Genomic DNA, 24,109 nt, shown 5'->3' on the forward strand with positions numbered 1-24,109 from the left:
ACATAGTCTGAATTAATCATATTGCTTACAGAGTTTGCATTTACTGCAAGGTAAGTTTTAAATTTTTATAGATGGTTAAAATACAAATGTATCCTAAATTCTCAGAAAGTTGCAAGCATAGAGGAGTAATGACTCTAAATTTCTTTACGAGCATTACGTGGGCAAAAATATATGCTGGGTTTTGACTGCGGATTGGATTCTCGTTAGAGAGAATACTTTTCTTCTTTTTTTTTTTTTTTTTTTTTGAGCAGAATAATAAGGGTGTATTCTTATAGCTCCCTTTCTACCTCTACAATTACTTTAAAATGTTGTGAAGACTCAGCTTCTCAGCACAAGCTAAATAGGCAGTTCTTTGCCAAGATCCCTGTCCATTGTGCATTCATGAAAGCAAACATGAATGCCATTGATCCCAGCAGGAAGGCTTGCAGGCTTGACACACTCTGTGCCAAAGCAAGGGCTCTAATTAGTGATCCTTCCAGCTGGACAGTAAAGGCCTTACCCTTCCTTAGGGAATAATAAGACAGGCCATGTCTGAAGTCCCCAAGTAAGCTTTATAGAATAGGGAGCATGCAGAGAACTGCATTAAAGGCACTAAACCAGCCGACACAGGTGACCGAACAGTGAACTGTGCACTTGGCAATGAACAGAAAAATGCCTGCTACACAAGCATCATCTGGTCTTTGGTTCCTCCTGTTTGCCTGAATTACTGTCAGAATTCAAAGGACTGTAATGGATGGCGCAACTATTTAAAAGAAAGCAATAGATTTGTTGCAACAGTGATAGTTTTGAATATCTTCAAACCTTTTCTTCAAAAACAATGCTTGTTGACAATATAACATACCAATTCATAACATCACCATTCTTTGCAGAATAATGATAAAAAACTCATTAGCAGTAACAGGCTTTGAAAAATAGGCAGCATGTGTAATTTCAGCACTTCAAAACTGTTCGCAATAAAGTCACTTTTAATTATATTTCTTTATAAAGAAAAATTATCTAAAGGATTAAAAATAGAAAGTCCTTTCATAGTAAAGATTACTAGCACTAGACTGCAAACACTGTAACCAGAGAAAAGCACTTATACATATATGCAAAGTGTACATCTAGGTTTCTGTATATAAAAGATCTTATACAACTTCTTTTATTGCATTGCTGCTTCAGAATTCTGACAACCACAATATTCAAAACGCGAGTTTCACTGAAAAAGCAGGATCTACTGAAAACAGTGGCTTATTTAAACATACTTTACATATAAGCGCATGAAATGTATAAAGAAGCATTGACATCTTGAAAGATTACAATGCCAAAAATTGCGTGAAGCTACAGTAGAAAAAAAATCCAAATGGTATATGCATATCCATTGTATACATCAATTATCTATTAACAAATTCCCAACGTAGATAAATTCCTCCTCTGTTCAAAAATAAAAATAAAAAAATCCTAAGTTAACACTTTTAAAAATAAACGAGAACGTACAAGTTTACACCCTTCTAATCCAACCACATTTGCTTTTTGAAAGCAAATGCAAATTCTAAAAGTGAAATATTAAAAGTATTTAAAAACGAAAATTTTTCACTTAGAATTATTATCCTACCTTGAGAACTGCAGTTTCTTTAGCCAAGCAAAATGCTTGGTCCTTCTGATGTTTGTTCCATTTTCACATCAAGTGGATATTAATTTTAACTACTAGCTTTCACTGAGAATCTTTCATTCTTGAAGAGAAATAAGAAAATTACTTATTGAAAACAAACAAGTCTCATTTCAAGATAGCAGCTTTTAGCCAATAGTTTTCTGATTTTCTACCTTTTGTTTAATACTGGTTATTCTTACTTGCCTGAAAGACTGCTACATTTCTCTTATCAGCAACATTATTATATTTTTTCTAAAAATAAGATTGAAAAAAGAGAGGAAGAAAGGCTGTAAACAAAAAGCTGTAGAATACAAAGGCAGTTAAAAGTTGGCTTCACAGCTCCTCAAAATAAATACTGAAGGATTATGATTCTGTAACCACAATCAGGATCTTTTTTACATCAAAGCTAGAGAAAAAGTAATGATATTAGTGCTTTGGACTCTAAATGGAACATACTGTTATTGCTGGGCAATAACTGTCCTTGTGCTGAGTGACAAAAAAAAAAAGGGGAAAAGGCGCACTTCCCCTCCCACATTCCCTGTATATCTCTAAAAATAAAGGACAGGTGAATATTCAAGGTGAAAATCAATATAATTTTTAAGATAGCCAGGAAGCCTTTAAATTACCTGAAGCACATTCTGTGCTCATTTAAAGAACATTCTGTATGCAGGCTGTAGTAAGAAAAGTATCTGTAGAATTAAGCAAAAGATCAATGAACAAATTTTCAGTGTACCACAAACACAAAGAATTCATAATGTAATAGTTATAAAACAATTGACTTTATGATTGTTTAATATTATCACAGGCTCATAGAGATGTATATTCAAGGTATTATAAGGTTGCATTAAAGAAGGTCACATTAAAGTGAGGACAATAGCTCTGAATCTCAAAGGATTTGGTCTAAGAATGTATTGGAAAACGAGAGATTCATAATAGTTTTTTCAGCCTGTTTTAGCATGTTTTCTAATACCATGAAGTCTTATGACATATTTAAAGTCAGTTTAAAGCTTATTTTTCTTCATTAAGACAATGAAGTGTGTTTTTCCTACATTCATGCTATCTATAGCACTTTGGTTTGCACTTCCGGATGCAGCCCAGCTAGTATGCATTTTCTTCTACATTCACTAATGAGGTGGTACAAAAATAAAAATAAAAATCAGGGAATAAATTAGGAGACTAAAATGCAACCTACAGTGAGATGCAATCTACAGGTGGAAAAACATAAAAATTGAGAAGTATGTCAGCGTAAATTCATAGAATCATAGAATATCCTGAGTTGGAAGGGACCCTTAAGGATCATCAAGTCCAACTCTTGACACCGCACAGGTCTACCCAAAAGTTCAGACCATGTGACTAAGTGCACAGTCCAATCTCTTCTTAAATTCAATCAGGCTCGGTGCAGTGACCACTTCCCTGGGGAGCCTGTTCCAGTGTGCAACCACCCTCTCTGTGAAGAACCCCCTCCTGATGTCAAGCCTAAACTTCCCCTGCCTCAGCTTAACCCCGTTCCCGCGGGTCCTGTTGCTGGTGTTAATGGAGAAAAGGTCTCCTTCCTCTCGACACCCCCTTACTAGGAAGTTGTAGACTGCGATGAGGTCGATTGTTAATTGATTGTTAATTGATTGTTATGCTCTGGTAAAAGACGTATTCAAGTGGAGAGAATATCTGTCCAGGCTTGGAGTCAATCATATGCAGTCAGTAGAACCTGGCTCAAATAACAAAACCAGTTTCTGACACTAGGTCCTTACTACTTCAAAAATGAGCAGCTAGGTTCATTTGATGCTAGACACTGCCCCTCTGGTAGTCTACCCAGGGCCTAGAAGGGACATACCTCCAATCTCTAATGACCTAATAGGTGGGCTGGCAGGAAACTGGCCATCCAGAAAATGACAGGTCCAAGTTTGAGGTTTGATAGGAAGGTTTTGAGAGCTCTCGCTTTGTCACAGCCTGCCAGTTTTCTATGCCCAGGAGAGAGCTCTACTCTTTTTCTTCTCATGGTTTTATTCTCCATCTGAACACATAGAAACTGGCTTCAAAGTCTCAATTCTCCCCACACTGTGATCAAATAAATGAAGTAGTATCGAGGCTCATTCTGATCTCTCCACTCTAATTTATGTACCAGAGCTCTCTAAATGGCATCTGACAGACAAACTCCCTCTGCACCCATGTCTCTGGCTGGACAGCAATTCAAATTCAAATAATAATAATAATAATAATAATAATAATAATAAAGCTCTCTGTCTTTTCTTCCTTTTTTGAAAACTAAGCAGTTATCACAATGACAAAGAAAAATGACTGCCCTCCTTAAGACATTTGCAAACAACAGATGATTGATGATTATAGAATTTGGCTTACAGAACCTTAGTAACCAGTCAGAAGAACTGCAAATGGCATATACATGTATACAATTTTACCACATGGCATCAACTTGTACCCACCTCTGACTGCCACACACCTTAAGTTAGCACCACTCAGTCTGCAGGAAGGGGCTGTTACCTGCCTTTAATGTTAAATGTTTAATGTCTAAAAAACACACTACCGTGTATAGAACTTGTTGGAAGTCTCTCACCAAACATAAGAAACTTAACTAGCTTAGCAAACGAGCCAACCTTTCAGACTTTATGTTTATCCCTACTAATGAGAGCAGTACCACCACGATGAGGCAGAGCTGAGAAGCCTGCATGTGTGGAAAGAAACCTCACTAATGTACTGCACGAGCACTAAGCTTTACATACTGCTCAACATGAGCATTAAAATAATGGTGTGCTTTGCAAGCCCTATAGTTTTTAACAAATAAAAGAATCTGAAAAGCTGAATTAGTAAGTATTTTAGGAAAGACTTAAGTGTTAAATATTCTGTATCACTGAATTAAAGCTGAAAGGTTCCCATGTTATCCACTCTAAAAATATCCACTACCCTGCTTTACAGCCTTTTGGAGGCTGTTTTCAGCTACGATGGGGGAATAGACCCCAGCTAGACCTCACACGTATCAGACAAGCCTCAACTCCAATGCAAACGGAGCTGTCTGACCACCAACTAAGGCTCATGAAGTGACTAAACACTTCCTTGACAAGTGCCAAATGCTGATCTAAAATTCCAGATATAAACATGTAGGTAACATAGAGCCACCACTGTGGGCTCTTTATACATACAGCAATTACTTTTTTTTTTTTTTTTTTTTTTTTTTTTTTACTAATTCACACACCTTAGCAATTACCTAAACTATAAACTTTAACGCTCCCACAATCTATTCCCTTTAGGTTTATTACTAATTTTCATTTGAAACGGAACACCTGAAGCAATAAAACTGCTAAGCATTCATATCTATCTTGAGAACAGTAGTTTCCTAAAACTACTATGAAAGAGCCCACTATATGAACTGCACTGTTCAAACCTTACACTAACCTACAGCTTTTGGGGATTTATAAAACTCCTTGCAGAAGAGAATGTGCAACATTTGTACACTTGGCATGGATTCTGCTATTCATTAGAAAAACTTTATAAACACTGAGTTTTTTCTGACACCACAATGATCATTCATGTACATACACATATACATGCATGCATATAAAATGGGTGAAACCTATAATGCTTAAAAATACAAAAATTTGAATGTACTTATGTGTATTCTTCATGATGTCAGCCAGGTCCTTAGAAGTATACTGACCAGTCAAAAATAACAGTATTTTTTACAGTGCTTATTAACAGTTACATCAGTACAGACTTCTAGAGAAGTTTCATGGTTAAACTTCTGACTTTAAGATCACATTTTGTTTTTTGCTTTTTTGTTTGTTGGAACTGTTCGTCTGTTCATGCTGAAATTTAAGATCTGATTTCACAAATTCAACTTTCCAGATGCCTTAAGAGCCAAGAATTAAATTCTGGATAGCCTTACTGTCCACTATATTATGCATATATTGAAACAGCCAGCCTCTTAATTAGCTGATTATACAGGGAGTTAACATCCCCTTTTTTTGCATGGAGTTACCTCATTTGGATACTCACGTTGCAGTCACATATTCCTCATGTTTCTAGCAGAAATACTTTATAGACTAGTCCATATAGGCAGCTTATAAGAAGGACTACACGAGGACCTACATGAGAAACCAGAAAATAATTTCTCTGCCATGCCATCTTGCAGGACGGAGGGGGAAGGAACCACCACCAAAAAACACTTCAGTTTCATCTCTAAAACACTGCCGCCCCCCAGAGGCAGCGGTTCGCGAGCTGCAGCTCTGTCAGCTAAAATTTGCAAAATTCGAGCAAAATTTGAGCGCCTGAGAAACATTGCTGGGCGTTTTCGCGTTAACCGGTGCAGACAGAGGTAACCGTGATAACATATAATGGAAAACCAGCCTCCATGAGCAACATCACACCGCAGGTTAGACATGATTTGTTCCCAGGTATTGCTACCTAACCACACACGGATGGGATGGCTGCAGCTGTATTTCTGCCTCTTTGGGCCCCGGTATTAGTTATGGCAATAACGGGGTGTCACGGCGAAGAAACGTGTCCGCCCCGGGACTCGAACCCGCAACCCCCGGGTCTGGAACCGCCCCGCCCCGCCCCACTGCCCTCTGCGTGCGCACCGAGCGGGGCTGCCAGGCGCATGCGCACTGGGAGCCTCCACCCCCCCCCCACACACACCCTCATGGCCGTGGGCGGTGGCCGCGCATGCGCAGTTGCAGCCGGGGGGCAGCGCTCTGGGTGTCTGGTGCCGTGGGTGGTGTTCCCACTGGATCGGTCTGGGCAGATACACATGCAACCCCATTAACTCTTTTAGAGTAGAGCGAGGGGTTAAGCCATCACCTTAAGGCTTATTCTGTCTCGATTCGTAGAGGCTTGTTTTGTCTCTATTTTGAGTTGTAAGTGACTTTGCTACCGGCTCGGTATGCGAAGATACATCGGAGGACACGCGTCTCTATGTAGCTGCCAGGACCCAAAACAAGCTCCGCCGGTAGGGCGAGGTAGGGGAGAGGGGGGCGTGCGCATGCGCGGTGCGTCCGCGTGAGGCCGGCCAGCCCTGTGAGGGGGGTGCGGGCGCGGCCGCCATGGGGAAGCTGAACGTGGCCGTGCTGCGGTACCTCAGCGGGCAGCACTTCAGGGTGCTCACCGCGGTGAGACGGGACGGGACGGGGACAGGGGAAGGGAAGGGAAGGGAAGGGAAGGGAAGGGAAGGGAAGGGAAGGGAAGGGAAGGGAAGGGAAGGGAAGGCGCAGCTCCCCCCCCTCCCCTCCCGTCCCCTCCCCGCTGATGCCGCCGACCGTTCCCTCTCGCCCCCCGGCAGGTGGAGATGGGCATGAAGAACCACGAGATCGTGCCTGGCAGCCTGGTGGCGCCCATCGCCAGCCTGAAGCACGGCGGCTGCAACAAGGTGCTGCGGGAGCTGGCCAAGCACAAGCTCCTGGCCTACGAGCGGACCAAAAGTGAGTGTGGGGCCTGCGCTGGGAGCCTCCTCCCGGCCCTCCCGGTTCTTCAGCGCCGCAGAAGTGCGGTAGCTTGGTCATTCGGGTATCCGGGGCGTTTGTGAGCCCCGTCTCGCCTTGGGGCTAGCTGGGGAATGTGAACTCCTTCAGCAACAAATGGTATTGGTGATTTCTGAAATTCATGGATTCGTTCGTCCAAATTCGTGGATAAAATAAATAATTGTTAGCTAAGGTAGTATTTAAGTTCACATAGGGATCAGCCCAAATGTGTTACAGTCTTACAGCAGACAAACTGGAGCGGACTGCAAAAGCCTTATACCTTCAGCCGGTCAGGAACGATCACTAAAGTAGTATTTATTCTGTCCCATTCTGTTAGTAGCGTTGGATTTCCTTTAGTCTTGCACTTGCATCTGGCTTTGCAAGCACAATGTGGGAGTCTTCATGAAATTCATCTCCTTTTTGTCTCCGTTTTTCAGACCATTAAGGTTTGGTTTAGGTCTTTGAAACAATCCTGAATCCTTGCCGTGTCTCCTAAGTAATCATCTTTCAAAGTAATCCTATGCAACTTGAACCATTGTCACTGCCTGCGTTACCAAGGGGCTAACAAAATGTCTACTTTTTATCCAGTTAGTTTTCAAAAGGCTTGCACGAATTTAAACTTACTGTCAAGTTGGGTTGATACTAGCCAACAGTGAAAATACTATTTGAGTGTTGTGTACCATAAGCAGGAAAAAAAAAAAGAGAGACCAAAATGAAACTTCTTTTAAAAGAAACACATGCATAATATGGAATGAAATGTTGTGTAATTTATTTTTTCCTAGCTGTCCAGGGCTATCGGTTAACTAAGGCAGGATATGATTACCTTGCCTTGAGAACTCTGTCTTCCCGGCAAGTCATCAGTTCTGTTGGAAACCAGATGGGTGTTGGCAAAGAATCAGGTAATTTAAAAAAGTGTTTTCAGTATATAATTTTTTTTTTTAGAAGAAATGGGTCTGTATTTTTGTTAATTTGTTGGAAACTTGGTGAATTTACCTTTGGATAGTCATATCAGTTAATCTGTCAAACACCAAAATTTATGGTCACTTCAAGTTCTGTGTGAGTCTTGACTACATCTGATTTTTTTCACAAGTGTTGTTCCACTTTGACCATTTTGTACAATTCTTGGATGGTTCCTTAAAAGGTATTTTGCAAACAGGTGACAGTTGTCTTGTGACTTGCAAAGAATTTTGAAGCCTTCTGTCAAAAACATCAAATGTTTCATCCCACCTAAAAAAAAAAAAAGTAATATACAGTCCAAACTACTGGAGTGCTATCTTGGTTTCTCATGCTCATATGTTGATTGTAATTTGGCACAGCATGTCTTTTGTCATTAAAAAATGACGAAAAAAAAAAAGAGGATTATTGGGGACAAATGGTAAAAATGAAACATAGCCAATTGCTAACACTGTTTTAAAGTAAGAGGTACCTTGAGTTTTCTGTCCAGTCAGGAGAAGTCTTTTCTAGTGTGCCATTAAGTTACTTCTTATCCCCTAGTCTGAAATATGTTTCAGATCAGATGGATGGTTCAACCAGATGATCTTGGAGGTCTTTTCCAACCGTAATGATTCTATGATATTCTACTAGTGGAGCAGCATAATCTCTTCACCAATGACTTCTTCTTGTTCAGATTTGTAATACATAATATACAAATTTGGTTGTCTTTTCTGTTAAAAGAAGTGTAGTAGACTTTGCTATTCCAGAAATAGCAGTTACAAGAAGTCAAGTAACCGATTTCTCACTGCACTGTTGCATTATATACCTGTCAGATACCATTTATTTCTCAGATCTGTGCTGCTGTTTTTTCTCCTAGATATTTATATTGTTGCAAATGAAGACGAGCAGCAGTTTGCAATGAAATTGCACAGGCTTGGAAGAACTTCCTTTCGCAGCCTGAAAAATAAGCGTGACTACCATAAGCACAGGCACAAAATGTCATGGCTGTATTTATCCCGGCTAGCAGCAATGAAAGAGTTTGCCTACATGAAGGTAGGTGGTTGTTTGCACCATATTAACAACGATGTAATAGTCTGGAATGTACTTCTCAGATTATCTTCTCATCACTTCATATTTGCAGTATATGTTAGGATGTATGCTTTTTATTTGTTTTTTTTAGTGGACTTAAAGTATACATTTCAGAGAATGACAGTGCTGATGCATTTTGTATACTTTCAAGTGACAAAATCAAACTTTGCCATGGAAGTCGTATGGAACTGAAGCAATTTCCATAAAATTTCAGGTGAAGCTGTCCAGTCATCTGAGTCTTAATAAAGGCAGTGAATAAACTATCGCCATTTCACTTAACCTTGTCTTAGGAAAGACTATATGCTAGGGAAAATTCGTGAAGTATCTACTAGTATTTTAGTCTTGTCAATTTGGATCACTTCCACAAACATAATTACAGAGTATTTGTTAGGTCTGTAAGCGATGAGTTTCAAACTGGGAGGAGAGCACACTGAGAGCAGCCCTGCAGAGAAGGACTTGGATGTTCTGGTGGATGAAAAGCTTGACATAAGCCAGAAGTATTTGTTTGCATACCCGAAGGCCAGCAGCCTCCTGAGCTGCATCAACAGAGGAGTGGCCAGCAGGTGGAGAGAGGTGATTGTCTCCCTCTGCTCTGCCCTTGTGAGGCCCCACTTGGAGTGCTGCATCCAGGTTTGGGGCCCCCAGCACAAGAAGTATGTGGAGCTGTTAGAGTGGGCCCAGAGGAGGACCACAAAGGTGATCAGAGGGGTGAAGCACCTCTCCTGTGAAGAAAAGCTGAGAGTCAGGGTTATTTAGCTTGGAGAAGAGAAGGCTTAAGGGAATGCTAATAGCAGCCTGCAGTACTTAAGGGGGCCTACTGGTAAGCTGGGGAGGGACTCTTTCAGGGAGTGTTGTGATAGGACAAGGAGTAACAGTTTTAAATTAAAATAATGGTAGATTGAGATTAGATACTAGGAGGAAATTCTGTGCTCAAGATGGTGAGGCACTGGCATAGGCTGCCCAGAGAAGCTGTGGATGCCCCATCCCTGGAGGTGTTCAAGGCCAGGATGGATGGGGCTTTCAGCAGCCTGGTCTAGTGGAGGTGTCCCTGCCCATGGCAGAAGGGGTGGAACCAGGTGGTCTTTAAGGTTCCTTCCAACCTGAGCCATTCTGTGAATCAAGTGAATGATTTGGTAAATATGGTTAGAGCAAGCTAACAGAGCTACAAAATACTATGGCCTACCTTTAGTTAATCTTTAATGTAGTGTAATACTGGATATTAATATTTAAGAAGAAACTTTTGCCTTACTGAGACTGAGTGTGGATTACCTGACCAGGCCAAACTGTATTTACAAGAACTGTTGAACCTTTTTCTAACACCCTATTCCCAATTATCTGCTGGTGGTTTCTTAAGCTAACAGACCAGATACGATTCTGCTGTTTTTCTATCCTGTTGTGTTTTCCTGCCACCTGCAGGATAACTAAACTCTGGAAAATACAGAAGCATAGTTAGTAGTGAAAGTTCAGATTGCTCTTCCTCCTTAAGCACATGATTTGACTTTTACAGTTAGCAGTTGAATAATGTGTAGGATGCTGCTTCCGCAATGGTGCTTAACTGCTTATCTTATATTTGTAGTTTGTCAGGTATGTAATGTTTTCTTAATGGTTATCTTTTATTTTTTCAATATGTTGTCTCTTTCCAGGCTTTGTATGACAGAGGATTTCCTGTTCCAAAACCTGTAGACTACAACAGGCATGCAGTTATTATGGAACTCCTTGATGGCTACCCTTAGTAAGTTTGGAAGCTTGAAGTCTGTTTTACAGAAACCCTAACAACGATAGGTTCAGTAAGACAGCAGGGATGACGTTTTTCCTTATCGTGTGAGTCAGTTCTGATCATGCTGAATAAAGCATGAATAAAGTCAGGCCCAGAACAGCTAGGGTTCTGCTTCATTATATTTGGAGAAATTGGTGAGAGAAGGAAAACTAAAAACATACTCTCTTTGTCCAAAAAGACTGGTGGAAATAGACTTTTTTTTTTTTTAAGTACGGAATACATCAGAGGAGCAATGTGATACAGAGGTTAGTGCTACAACCATTTTCTACACAGAAATTTTATGTTCTATATGTTATCTATTCAATGATATTCAATATTGATATATTCAGTATATCAAATATTCAGTATTGAGTTGTGTATCCTCCACGTTCTGAGCTCCAGTTCATGATCCATGTTGTGGTAAAGATTCAGGTAGGATTACAACTTGTACAGTTGCCATTGTAGAACTTCTGTGTTGATTTTTTTGGGGGGTGTTTGTTTTTTGTTTGTTTTATTTTTTATTTTATGTATTTGTGTGCATTGAACGCTGTTTTTTGCTCAAGGAAGATTACTTTTCTTCAGTTTTTCAACATCCAGAAACATGAAAAAATGTTGAATTTTGTATGTGAATGAATGGCTTGTTTTGTTTCCATAGCAGAATGCAAAATAGCTATTTGATACTCTGTATAATGTACAGTAACAAAGGTTCAGTGTAATTAATCCCAAAGTATACAGTTGAAGAGTTACATTGAAGAAGTGCCTTTTAAGACTTTATTCTATCCCATTTCCCCGCCTTTGTTAAATAGTTCCACATCTGTCCTGTAGACAGAAAGCTTTAAAGTTACATGTGGGCATTGCAGGTGAGGCTTACCATGCTATCCCAGTTCTGCAATTTTAACTAAGCATTTCCTGAAGGAGATGCTGTACTAGATGAGAAATTATTTCAGGTGATCAGCATCTCAGAAGATACCAGTTTAGATGACTTCCAAATTCAAAGAACAAATGATATATTTTATGATACAGACCTCTGGCTATAAGAAATGTCACCAATTAATTTTGCTGTTAATATGAAAATATTCAACAGCAGCCTATTACAGAGCTGCTTGAATTCCATTGTGTTTTGTTTGTATGTGCAACTGATATGTTCTCATAACACTACAGTGTTGCATTCAGGCCAAAATATATCACAAATTAGCTGTAAATGACGGCTTCTTGACAGCTCCTGGTATAATAAGACAGCTGCCTATTTATTCTGCTTGTAAAAATAAGGTGATGTCTATTCTGCGCACTTTTGGGGCAAAACATATACTTTGCTTTTATTCTGGAGTTTATGCTGGAGTATATTCTGGAGTGCTTTAAGCTATTTTTTTTTTTTTTTTTTGGCTTTGCCTTATCCCCAGCTTAGTCTTGAAAACACTTTTTTGTGAGACATTTGAATGGCATTTGAATACAAGAAGACCTAAGTTACCTAAAACAATCCAGACATAAAAATTCGCTGATCCATTGTTTAAATTAGGCAGCATAACCATCGTGTTTGATAGGAGTACAAGAGACAAAGGGCTTTAGTTAAAACGAGGGATTTAACCTGGAGATAGGAGAAGCTTTCTCCCCATGAGGGCAGTGTGGTGGAGATTGCACAGTATGTTTCCATCCCTGGAAACTTTCAAGCCCGCATTGGTAGAGCTCTGATTAGTCTCATCTAATCTCAGAATTGACATAGCTATGAGCAGAGTATTGGACTAGTAACCTCTGGAGATCCCTTACGACTCAAATTGTGACCCTGTCATTCTCTCAGATGTAACTCATATGCCTTGTCTATATTTTTAAATTAATTCCTTCAGGGTTCAGGATATTTTCTTTTTTATTTAACTTTCCAGATGCCAAGTACACCACATCGAAGACCCTGCCGCTGTCTACAGTGAATTAATGGATCTAATTGTAAAACTTGGCAATCATGGTTTGATTCATGGGGATTTCAATGAATTTAATCTCATACTGGATAATGATGATCATGTCACTATGATTGATTTCCCTCAGATGATATCAACATCACATCCAAATGCTGAATGGTACGTACAAATGATGTATGCAAAATAAACCAGTTAAGTGCTGATAACAACAAATAGTCAACCATGATTTGTTTTCATAAGCCTGCTTCAAATTCTTTTTCTACTGTTTTCACCATACATTACAAATGCAATTTGTTTCATGAATGAGTAGAAATCTCCTTAGGATAAATGTGTAATTAATTGCTTCTCAGTTAATATTATTTCTTTCAATTAAGAAATGAATAGAAATAATCTGCATTTATGTATGTATACCTACACGTGTACTTTCTCACTTCGAGTCACTGATGGTTATTAATATTCAAATAAAAGGCAAGAAAGTAGAGTAAAAGTTTGTCATACCAGTAGACTTAATTTCCTTGATTATTGCATTTTTACAATTCTGTATTTTTTAAACAGGTATTTTGACAAGGATGTTAACTGCATTAAGGAGTTTTTTAAGAAATGCTTCAACTATGAGAGTGAGCTCTTCCCATCATTCCAAGATATCAGGTAAAAAATGCCAGCTGACTCGTAATTCCCCCATGTTATGGTAGTTACGTTGGTTTTCTGAGAAAAATGGATGCCTCTGAGAGATGATTTTAGAAGTGAACAGGGGGAAAAAGAGCCAATTTGAAATATTTTTGTCATTCTTACAGTAAAAAGGATACATACTTTCTTCACTGGCAGTTACTAAAAGTGGTTTCCAAAAACTGAAGCACGTCTTAAAATCTGCTGTCTCCTTTGTCTTACCTCTTGCAGCTAGGGGAAGGAGATACATCCAAATGCCGTAAATGTTACGGTGACGCAGAATTAGTTTCTCTGACTCTTAAAACCATATTTAACAGTCCTGGGGGATCAAGTATTAACTTAGTTTTTAATTTTAAATTTAATTTTCAAAATGCTAGTACATGTGGTGACTGCCTCTTCAAATATTATCTTCAAAATTTTCCTACTGTAGCTTGTCCCTTTTGAAAAGCAAACAATTTTCTCACATATTTTAAGAGCAAAGCTGATTCAGTTAAAAGGGTTTTATATCACTCTGAGCCCTTTCTCAAAGGGGAATTGTCTGTGTGTGTGTCAACATGTCCTTCATCGTTCTGTTTGCACAAGCATAATTTAAGTATTATATTTGTTAAAATCAAATTGTTTGCTTTCAGTAAGTGCTGATTATGAAGATGGAATCATCTTGTATGAAAGTCTGGTTCTGTCAGGCTACATTCTGCTAACTACCCAAAGCCCTGCACTGTAATATGTTACCTATGTTCCAATGGAGTATACTCTTTTTGTTAATAGCATGGTAATTATAGTCTAACTGGGTAGTATTTTTAATCCAAAATACAGCATAATGATTTGATATATTAAAAGAAAGCTCACTTCTATTTCTTTCAGGAGAGAGAGTTCTCTTGACATAGAGATTGCTGCCAGTGGTTATACAAAGGAAATGCAGGAAGATGATGAGCTGCTTTTCCCAGAGTGCTCTGATGAGGATGATCATACAACAGAGGAGAGGGAATTTGTAGAAGATGCTGAAAGTAACGCCAACTTCCTCAGCCAAGATAAAGAAAACAATGCAGACTTCATATATGAAGTGGTTTCTGAAAGCAGAACCTCTGAAGACTTGTTATCACAGTGAAGATGCTGAAGCCACAGAAAGTAGTGAAAATTCACAAGGACTGAGTATGTCAGAGTTGAGTTCAGCCTTAGAAAAGGTTGAAGGGCAGCCTGTGCTTTCGAAGTCCAGTGAAGATGCAGAGAGTTGTGCACTTGGTTTTTCTGAGCACAAAAGAATACCTGACAATGCTGCTGAAAATCAGACAGAGGGCAGCAGTGATAAGGACAACGATGAATGCCCTGATCTGGTTGACTTGTCAACTTTAAATAAGGAATTGAGACCTTACAGGTAAATACTTATATTTACTGTCTAGTGGTGTGGTGAAATTTTCTTCTTTTTTCTTTATTTCTAGTAATAATGTGAGTAAAAGGTTTTTTTTATATTAAAACGCTGCTGCTGCTAAGTAGCTTTGACAAGTGAGTTTATAATTAGAGTGCTCTTTCTCAGCCTCTGCCCCTCATTCGGCTGAAATTAGCAAGAACAAGCTCTTTGGAATATATTATTCAAATATATTTTACTGAACGTCATACCATGTGGCTTTTAATGCCTTTACTGACACACTTGGAAATTCCTTCTTACCTTTAAGCTAACCCCTTCTTATATAAAATTCAAACTATTAGTTTGCAAGCTCCCCATGTACCTGAATGCATATATAAAGTTCATATACCCTGTTTTCTTTTTGAATTTTTCCTTTTTCGTGAAATTCTACGCCTAGGCAATGTACAGAATCTGAATTAATCTTTTTAGCGTTCTGAAGCTTCTTTTTCTTACACTACTTTGTGTAGTATGTATGTGGCTATTGCACTATAATCCTTCCTGTCATAAAATGTGTTTTTTGAACTAGTGTTAATATTTCAAATGTAAATGTTCTTTCTGTAGTACTCAAATGTTCTGCTAGCACTTTTGATTGTATATCAAAAAAATGACTGAAACATGATGCTCACTGAATGGAATAAAACATTAATTTACATATTTTAGAAATGAAGACAGTATGGTTCATATTGCGGAGCACAGAACAAGAACTAAAAGTACGTCAACCAGCAGTGTTGGGAGCTGTTCAACCATTCCACCGGTAATTATTACTGCTACTGTCTAGTTTACTCTGATACCATCTTAGGACGTAGCTGTTGAAGATATTTTTACAAATACGTAGTTAGCAGTAACTGTCTTTAATTGATTACTACTATGTACATCTTTGGTTTGTAGTTCCATGTTCACAGAAAATAGGTCTGATGCTTTCTACATGTTTACAAGTGAATTATATCCAGTGCTGTACTTCATGTGTTGTTCTTTGCTCTTTCACAAAAGCTCTACTCCGGCATTAGCAACTTTAATTTCATTTCTGTTGCTAGAAATCAATTCTGTTGCCCATAATTAATGTTTTTGTATTTTAAATTTGCATGCGTGAGTAAAGATTTAACTTGGCCTTTTTTCATCTGTCTTTTTAACACATCTCTTACCACATTTCTGAAACATAGATATGAATTCATTGTAGTCATGGTGTCTTTGGCAATATGAATTTGACTTTCAGCATTACATAAATCAATACTTTGTGGCAGAATTTTACATCTTTCTTCATCCCTACTCAGTATACTATCCAGTATGGCTACCTCTATCACATTTTAAAGAGTGTGTCTAAATTTTAAATGGAAGAAAGGCCAGTTTTATGCATAAATAAATGTGTTAGGGAACAGCATGTTTGCAAGTTGTGTAAGACTTTTACAGGACTTCGTGTGAAGGAAAGAGAGACTTTTGTTAGTCATCCCTGTTCTTACTGTAGGACATGGCCTTGTGCCTTATTAAGGAGAAAAAGAATTAGCCTTGAATTATGAAATGAAGTAAAGAAGAGCTAGGATAAATGCTAGGATAAATGCTAGGAATCGCCTGGCTTCTGATCCATGCGATACATATTTTTTCCCTTTCAGTTTGCTAACCTAAATGTGTAGGATTTCTTTTGGAATCGCCTATAGATCCCTATTTGAAATTATATTTCTGTACACCAGTAGGTGGTAGCAGTGGTCACTCACTGTAGAAACCTTCCTGATTGTTTAGCAAACACATGTTTTTTCTGTAGGCAGACACATCGAACTTGTTAAAATATTCAAATGGCATTTAAGTACCTAATATTCTGTTCTAAAAGAAAGATAAAAGCAGAAGCAGCTTTCAAGAGATTCAGCCACATAAACATCCTGTGTCAATTTACTTTGTGTAATCTTTCCATTTATATGCTCTTACGCTAAGTAAAATGTTTCTGCCCATTGTTAAATCTTATTTGAACTTTTGAATACTAGAACTAAAGAAAGGATATGCATGATGAGCTATTTGTAACATCAGAACGTGATTGCAAAACGAAAAACACAAAAGGCACTGCAGTAAGACCCACTGAGCTGCTTAGAGCCAATGCCTGTTACTGCTTCTAGCACTTCTCTGTTGTTTATATAGCTTTCTCAATGAAGAAACACATTAAAACATAAGCAGGTTTCCAGATTAAACACACAGAAGGAATTCATATGGGCATGTATAAACAATAGCAGTAGGTGCAGTCATAGCTGGGTGACTGTGCCAAAAAGAAAGCCTTATGAGTTACAGACAATAAGCTATTCCAGACAAAATAAAATGTCTTGTTGTGCTTGTACAAATCTTTGTAGGGACTGCTGCAATTTAATTATAGGAAATAATGCAAACTATGCAAAAATTTAAATAATAAATGATAGATTTGTTTATTCATTTTGCTTACAGTCAGGCTTAGGATGATGGAGAGACTAGTGAGACTTGCATGCTGTGGTTGAGCAGTAGTATTTTGTGAATTTACATTTTTGCATAGTGAAAATATCTGGTATTTGTATTGCAAAGTTTCTTCTAGCGAGCCTTGTATGAACTGTGAAGGAAGTCATCTGTCCACTGAAGTGGGAGAAGTAGAGAAGCCTTCTTTCAGAGCTCTGCCTATAAAAAGCAGAGGATGACAATTGTCTTACTGACAGAAGAAAAACATCAGTGGCCCAGTTTAAACTAGTTCTTACCAGCTTTCCTCAGGAATTTCTTCTGGAATATTTTTAAAGAGCATTCACAGATTTAATTTCCAAAATGCTCTTGTTTAAATACTGAGTTCTGCTAAGCTTCCGAGGAAAGAAAGACAGATCTTATACTACTCTTTTTATTCACATTTTTGATAGTCAACCTGCATGTGGTAAAGCTTAGGAAACTACTATTCAGGTGAATACTATGTAATTACTACAGCATTCTTACTGAAATCAGCATTGGGTACCTGGATTTATTTACTACCTTGTATTTGCATAATTTAGTTGTATTAGTCACAGCAGTTTTTAAACAGTGCCAAAAGAATTCTTTCTGGTTCCTGACTTAACTACCAACTTACTACTTAATGTGCTGACAGTATCATAAACAAAAAACAAGGCAAGAGAAATTGGGGTAAATGCAAAAGAAATGTTACTAGATTGTGGGGTAATTTTGCACCAGCAGGTACCTCAGCTCCTCCATGCTTCTCTTAGCCCTGTCCTCAGGTGGAAAAAGGGGGAGAAAACATGATGATGTAAAAAATATTCATGGGTTGTGATAAGGACAAGGAGATCTCTCCTTGTGCTGGAGCAAACTCTCTTGGTCCTTTTTCTACTTACAAGATGTTTGTCAAATCTCCGAGCACAGGACATTATCATTTTTGCTGAAGGCATATGTTTTGCACTGAAAAGTACTGGTTCATTATGATTCCTGAATGAAAGGCACCTAAACTCTGCAAGATATCACCTAAGATGCTTTTTATTAGAGCTAACGCTAAAAGAAAAAAAAAATAGCACAGGTGATCGTACACCCCTTCAAATGCTAGAGCCCTGACCCTGACTCCAAACCACATAGCTATACTGTAGACCTTGTCTGTAGCAGAGGTTCTCCCCTTTCACTCAGTTGAGATAATTACATGATTTTCTTACAAAGAAACAACTCTGCTTGCTCAATTTCTGCTGTTGAGAAGAGGTGAAGTTCTTATTATAACTTCTTTCTGCTCTGTTAGATAAAGGCAAGACCACAGAGCAGTGGTAATCACTGGAACCAGGCGGAAGCTGCCTGCAGGCTCCTCTGTCCCAAGAAGCTGGCTGAGTTTGCCCCAGGCCAAGGGATTTGTGCAGCCCCACAGGGGGTTCTGGGGCCACACAGTATGGGCAGCACAGCACAGGGCAGACTCGAGTTAACCCTGGTGTGGATCACCAGCTGCTCAGCGCATGGTGGTCTTCTCGACAGGTTCACTACCACATGTTCATGTTAGTACTGAGAATACAGTATCATTATGGTAATGTTAGTACTAAATGATGTTCAAAAACTTCTGATACTGAATTGTTTATTTATTTGTAGGAACTGGTGAAAAGGAAGATAAAACGTCAGCTGACAAAACAGCAGAAGTCTGCTCTGAGGCGACGACTACAGAAAGGAGAGGCAAACGTTTATACCAAACAACGTCGAGAAAATATGCACAACATTAAGTCAAGCTTGGATGCAGCTAGTTTCTGGGGATAATTTATCATAGCTGCCACCGAACATGAGAAAACTCACAGTACATACAGCTAAAACAGTTACCTAATAACCAAGCATCCTTTTATACAGTGGAGGAAAAAGTTCTTAACGATACCGTGTATTTTTGGAAACTAATAAACATCACGCTGGTTCCTCTGGTTTTGTTTGCATGATTTTATTTTGTGTTCCTAGTTAAAAATATCGACTGTGATTTAAAATAAATTAGTAGTACTAGGTACGATCATTTAAGTACAGTATTTCCAACAGTATCTTGTTTTAGGTCAATTTTACTGTTTTTGTATAGATTAAGAATCTTCTGATGTGCAGAGGATTCCTCTTTAAAAATTTTCCTTTGTTCCTACAACATAAAATTTAAATGTGAAATTCTGCCCTCAGGTTACAAACAGATATTTGTTTGATTTAATTAAAAATCAAAAGGAAATAAAAACTGATAGCTTTTAACACTCTAAAATTTCTTTTGAACCTGTACAAGGATCATCAAACAACATGATAATGTACATTCTTTGAACCAAGCAATTCTTACTTGTTTTTCCTTTCACTCCAGGATCTTGTATAGATCTTGAAAAGATCTATAGATAAGAGAAAAGGAATAAGTCAGTGCTGTAGAGATCTGGCAGTCACTCAGGTTTTGAATTTGGCTGTGCAGTTACCAATAAATCTAATTCATTTAACAATTTACATAAAGTGGTGAGCATTCTGAACTTCTCTTTTTAAAAAATATTACCATGTTTTTTTTTATGTTATTTTGGGTCTCTGAAGACCTAGAAAAACAAGTATCTTGATGTATCTGTGATTTAGGTGAAGAGCCTTCCTAGAGACGTATGACATGGTAAAGTTTGTCATCAACCCATAGTTTGCAACGTTTTAAATCTTTTACTTGGCTGGGGAAATGAGGAAGTTTGGATTTGAGGTTGATTTTTTACTCACACCTGATACTATCTATATTCTACTTTACCCTAACTGAAAATCAGCTTTTAGTCTATTGAGAATTACAGCCTCTGTCCTGTCTTGCAGCATGCTCTGCTTTGAAAGTTTTCAACTTCTGTCTTTTTGCTTTTACAATAAAAAAACTAGTCTTAGCTAGCAGCGGTATACATTCTTAAAAGCATGGCAGGCCGGAGCAGAGATGTAATAGATAAGTGTTTCTTTTAGCATCAAAGCTGCAGGAAGGTCTGGTGACAGAAGTAAGGAAGTCCAATTAAATCTTAAATGTGATTGTTATCAAGGTATGTAGGGCTGTTTCCTGATGCAAATAGCTCTTTTTAGCACGGGCAGAAAAGCAGCCTAATTGAATTTAATTTTATTTCCATTTTAAATGTAAAGGGAAAAAACATACTTTTATGTTTCTACACTCTTATCTGTTAAGGGGTTGTTTCAGTGACTGCTTAATGAGATTTCAGTTGAAGCTCTTTGCATAAGATGTGCACACACTTTTTGGCTTCTAATTTAGAGCTTTTCACAGTGGGTGAGTTCTTTCTGGTGCATGACCTGAAGTCTGTCTTGGTAATGGGTTCCAAAAATATACAAAGCCTGTCCCGTTTTATTGTGCTCCATGAGAATAGAAAGGATGGAATGATGGAAATCCATGCTGTTTATTTTCAAAACGTTCCTTTAAAGCATCCATTAACTCTTTTAAAGGTATTCTAATGGATGGCTGTAAGTTATCATTTTCATTTACTCTGCCAGACGAGACTTTTCAGAGAGTAGAGTAAGTGAGGGAGTTACAGCTTAATATATCTTTATGAAGCCTTTTTTTTTTTTTTTTTTTTTCAAAGCAGCAGAATTCCTGAAATATCTGAAGTCATCAAAGGTCGCCACAAAGTTTACACATGGGATGAAGTTTAGAGTTCTCTTAGAGTGAACTTGGGAAAATGCAGAGGTTAAGACAATAGCATTATTGATTATCTTAGCGAATTCACCTAGCAAGGAATGTGCGGGTAATAACAAAATGGGTTTTAAATGTTTTAGTAAACAAACACAATGTTAGTTCATTAATTTGTAAACAAAACATGAAGATAAAGAGTAGATACACCTTGTGCAACGCACACTCTATAAATGAAACAGTATGTACTGAAACTTGCAAGTGATGGAGATAAAAGGTTGCCCAGCAGTTTTCCACTGCTGCATCTTTAAAAAGAAAAAAAGAAAAAAATTTTTCTTTGGGAAAGACTGTACAGTAATTAAAGAACACACATCCTTACTTTGGGATTTTTTCCAAATCAAAAAGAAGACTTTACTGGAATTGAAATAAAAGTAAGCTGAGCAAAGCAACTATTTTGTACAGTTTATGACTCTTACACAAATGTGTGTGACAGCAATGTATTTACATTCGTGCTTCAAGCTTTTGCCACTGCATCTGTGTTTGCCTTGATTGGAGTGCCTCTTCAGACCTCTGCATATCCCACAGGTCCTTTTAGATGTAAAAAGTTTAATTCACTGGTATTTTAATACATTTATTGTATAGGGAGTAAGGAAACTGCTTTTCAGGAAACCAGATTCAAATTGGGTTAACCTAATATATCACAAGTTTAATTTTGCTAATCGGATTAATTTTCTATTTGCCATTAATATCCTTCTTCTCCAGTTACATAGTTACAGGAAGAAAAAAAAAAACACCATACTTTTTATCGAATTTGTTGTTTTCAAACAAGAGCCTGCATGCTGCTTTCAGGCTATCACGTTTAGTATAGCTTTACATAAGTATTTCCTTATATTTGCAATCTTTTCCATAATTTGAGGGTTTGGGTGAGCAAGAGAGTCTCTTTATTCATTTGGTATGAACCAGAGAGGTCTTTGCCTCAGCACATCGCCAATAAACCGATGAAACAAACTTCTTTCTGGTGATTAGCTTCTCTCCCTGGCCTGTAGGTGGGTGTGTTTAACAGAAGGAAGGAGTAGGAATGCGCCTGTCAGCCTGCCTTTGCAGCTAATTAGCTCAGCATACAGCAAAGATAAGCAGTCCGGGGAGGTGGACCCTGCGGAGGGTCGTGGGGTTTGAGGCAATGCCTGATTGGGAGACGTGGGGAGATTCCTCAGGAATCCAGAGTTGGTACAGGACTTGCCTGACTCAGGCATGAGGGCAGCTTGTGGCTGCTTTCTGGAAAAGCAGAGCAGAGATGGATAGAACCTTGGAGTCTCTGCAACTTGTAATTGCCCAAGTTCTGCCTCATCGAGACCCTGCCCTGGTTTTTAAAGACTGTAATTACCAAAGATAATGATTTTATTTCCCTGATAGTGAGTGTATTTAATTCAAATGTCTGTTGTACCCAACAAATTAAGAGAGAGAAGTAATTAACATGCTTGTACATGTATTCGTGTGCATACCACAAACTATCATTATTTTATCTTGCCTATTTGAAGGCAGTGTTGCTGCTTATTTTTTAAGTTTGCATTTCAGAAAACTGATTCACAACTTTTACCTAGGATATTTAATTACATTCTAATAACATGGTAAAAACTTTACTGCTTGACAATTTTGGAAAACTTTATGCCAACTCTCTTTCTGTGGTTAGTTTGTCCTATAAATTACCTTTCTTGACTGTAGTACTGCAAAATATCAAATATTGCAATCTTAAAACATAAGATGTTTTCCTGCAAGTATATGGAATGTGATTTCCCTCCCCCCCCCCCCATATCAGACTTGACTATGGATGCACTTTTTAAACCTGGCCAAAACACTTTATTCTCTCTTTCTCTCTCATTTTACAAACTATCCCTTGTGAAATGTTCTGAAGTACCTTTCAGTAGATGGCACATAATAAACTGGCCTGATACATCCCTTGAAACAGAGTTCAATGCAACTCACATCACGGAAATAAGAGTATTTAAATTTGAATTTATGATTTGAGTGGGGCTATGCATGGAACAAAGTGCTATTTAATTAGTAATTTCTTAGAAAATACATCCACAGATTTCATACAATGGAAAAAACCCTCTTCAACAGATCAAATGAAACAATAGTTAAATTCCATTGTTCTCAGTTTTCTTCACAGGTGAATGAGATCTCTTGATGTCATGCCCCCAAATCTGGTCCTACATAAACAATTTGATTGTAAAATTAATATTTTGCTGGGTGTCATTTCAGTCTGAATCACCTAGTCAATCATTTAACATGCAAACAATGCTGGAACAATGTTAGATTTTTAGAAGGGAGTTTTATTTATTTATTTATTTAACATTCACTTCTAATTGTAATCTCCCGTGTGACCTGAGGCACACTGCAGAGACATTTATTTAATCTCCACTTCATTCTTTTGTCAACAGCTCTGTTAGAGTTAATAAAATCAGTCTCATACTGATGACCTCAACTGTTGCCTTCTAAACTTGCTGTAAAAGGAATAAAGACTTAAAGACATGGCTAGTGATGGACCTAGGGGAAAAACCCATGTACATCTGCATTAAACAACTCCACTTGCCAGATTCTTATGCTCATAGCCACACTGAAAAGTCAGAGGCTGACCCAGTAGTTCCCTGGGACTAAGTTGGATTTACTCTTGTAGAAGGATGCTACTCTTGTGTGAATGTAGCATAAGGATCTGTCCCAGAGCTTAGGAGTCTGACATCTGTTTCTCAGGCCACCCTGCAGGAGGTTTGTATGCTGCTGGGTAGGTTTGTATTACTGTTGCAGTCTTGGGACCTCGTGGAGCAGTCTGTGAATGTACACACATCACAGGAACAAAGAATTTGATCGGGGTGCAGTGTGGGGGGTGGGCTCGAGGAGAGGGGCATTCCCTTTCATAAGTTTCCACTGGTAACCAGTTCCTGCAGGTCTACTAACAAGGCTTTTATTGAAAGTGTATGTACAAGCTGCTTGGACAATGCATTTGTAACCACCCACAGATCTAAGGGAGGGAGAGATGATTAAATAGAAACAAAAGTGCGAGTGGATTCGTGTAGTTTTGTTTTTTTTTTTTTTTCTACTTTAGATTTTCTGAGGTATGAAAAGAATTTTGAAGGCATTCTAATATAAATTTAACCTATACAGGCTTGAAGTTGCTGTGAGTGTGTGCCACTAATTCTGACTGGTGACAGACA

At 38.2% G+C, this 24,109-nt stretch overlaps 1 long non-coding RNA gene and 2 pseudogenes across 2 annotated transcripts; 2 read left to right on the forward strand and 1 right to left on the reverse strand.

Annotated features, from left to right (window-relative positions):
• Positions 1 to 783: 783 nt before the first annotated feature.
• On the reverse strand, positions 784 to 6,502 carry LOC140001092 (uncharacterized). 2 transcript variants are annotated; one of them, XR_011806239.1, is made up of 5 exons: positions 6,044 to 6,502; positions 5,636 to 5,724; positions 2,257 to 2,319; positions 1,595 to 1,712; positions 784 to 1,413 (listed from the first exon to the last, which is right to left on the reverse strand). It is a non-coding gene; the product is annotated as an uncharacterized lncRNA (long non-coding RNA). The 2 variants fall into 2 exon arrangements; XR_011806238.1 differs by having other exon boundaries at positions 5,636 to 6,502.
• A 101-nt stretch (positions 6,503 to 6,603) lies between these two features.
• On the forward strand, positions 6,604 to 19,213 carry LOC140001090 (serine/threonine-protein kinase RIO2-like; annotated as a pseudogene).
• Positions 19,214 to 21,640: 2,427 nt separating this feature from the next.
• Positions 21,641 to 24,109, forward strand: part of LOC140001095 (kinesin-like protein KIF27) — a 48,924-nt pseudogene continuing 46,455 nt past the window's right edge.

Source organism: Anas platyrhynchos, chromosome 37 (assembly GCF_047663525.1).
Source record: "Anas platyrhynchos isolate ZD024472 breed Pekin duck chromosome 37, IASCAAS_PekinDuck_T2T, whole genome shotgun sequence".
Taxonomy (NCBI): Eukaryota; Metazoa; Chordata; class Aves; order Anseriformes; family Anatidae; genus Anas; species Anas platyrhynchos.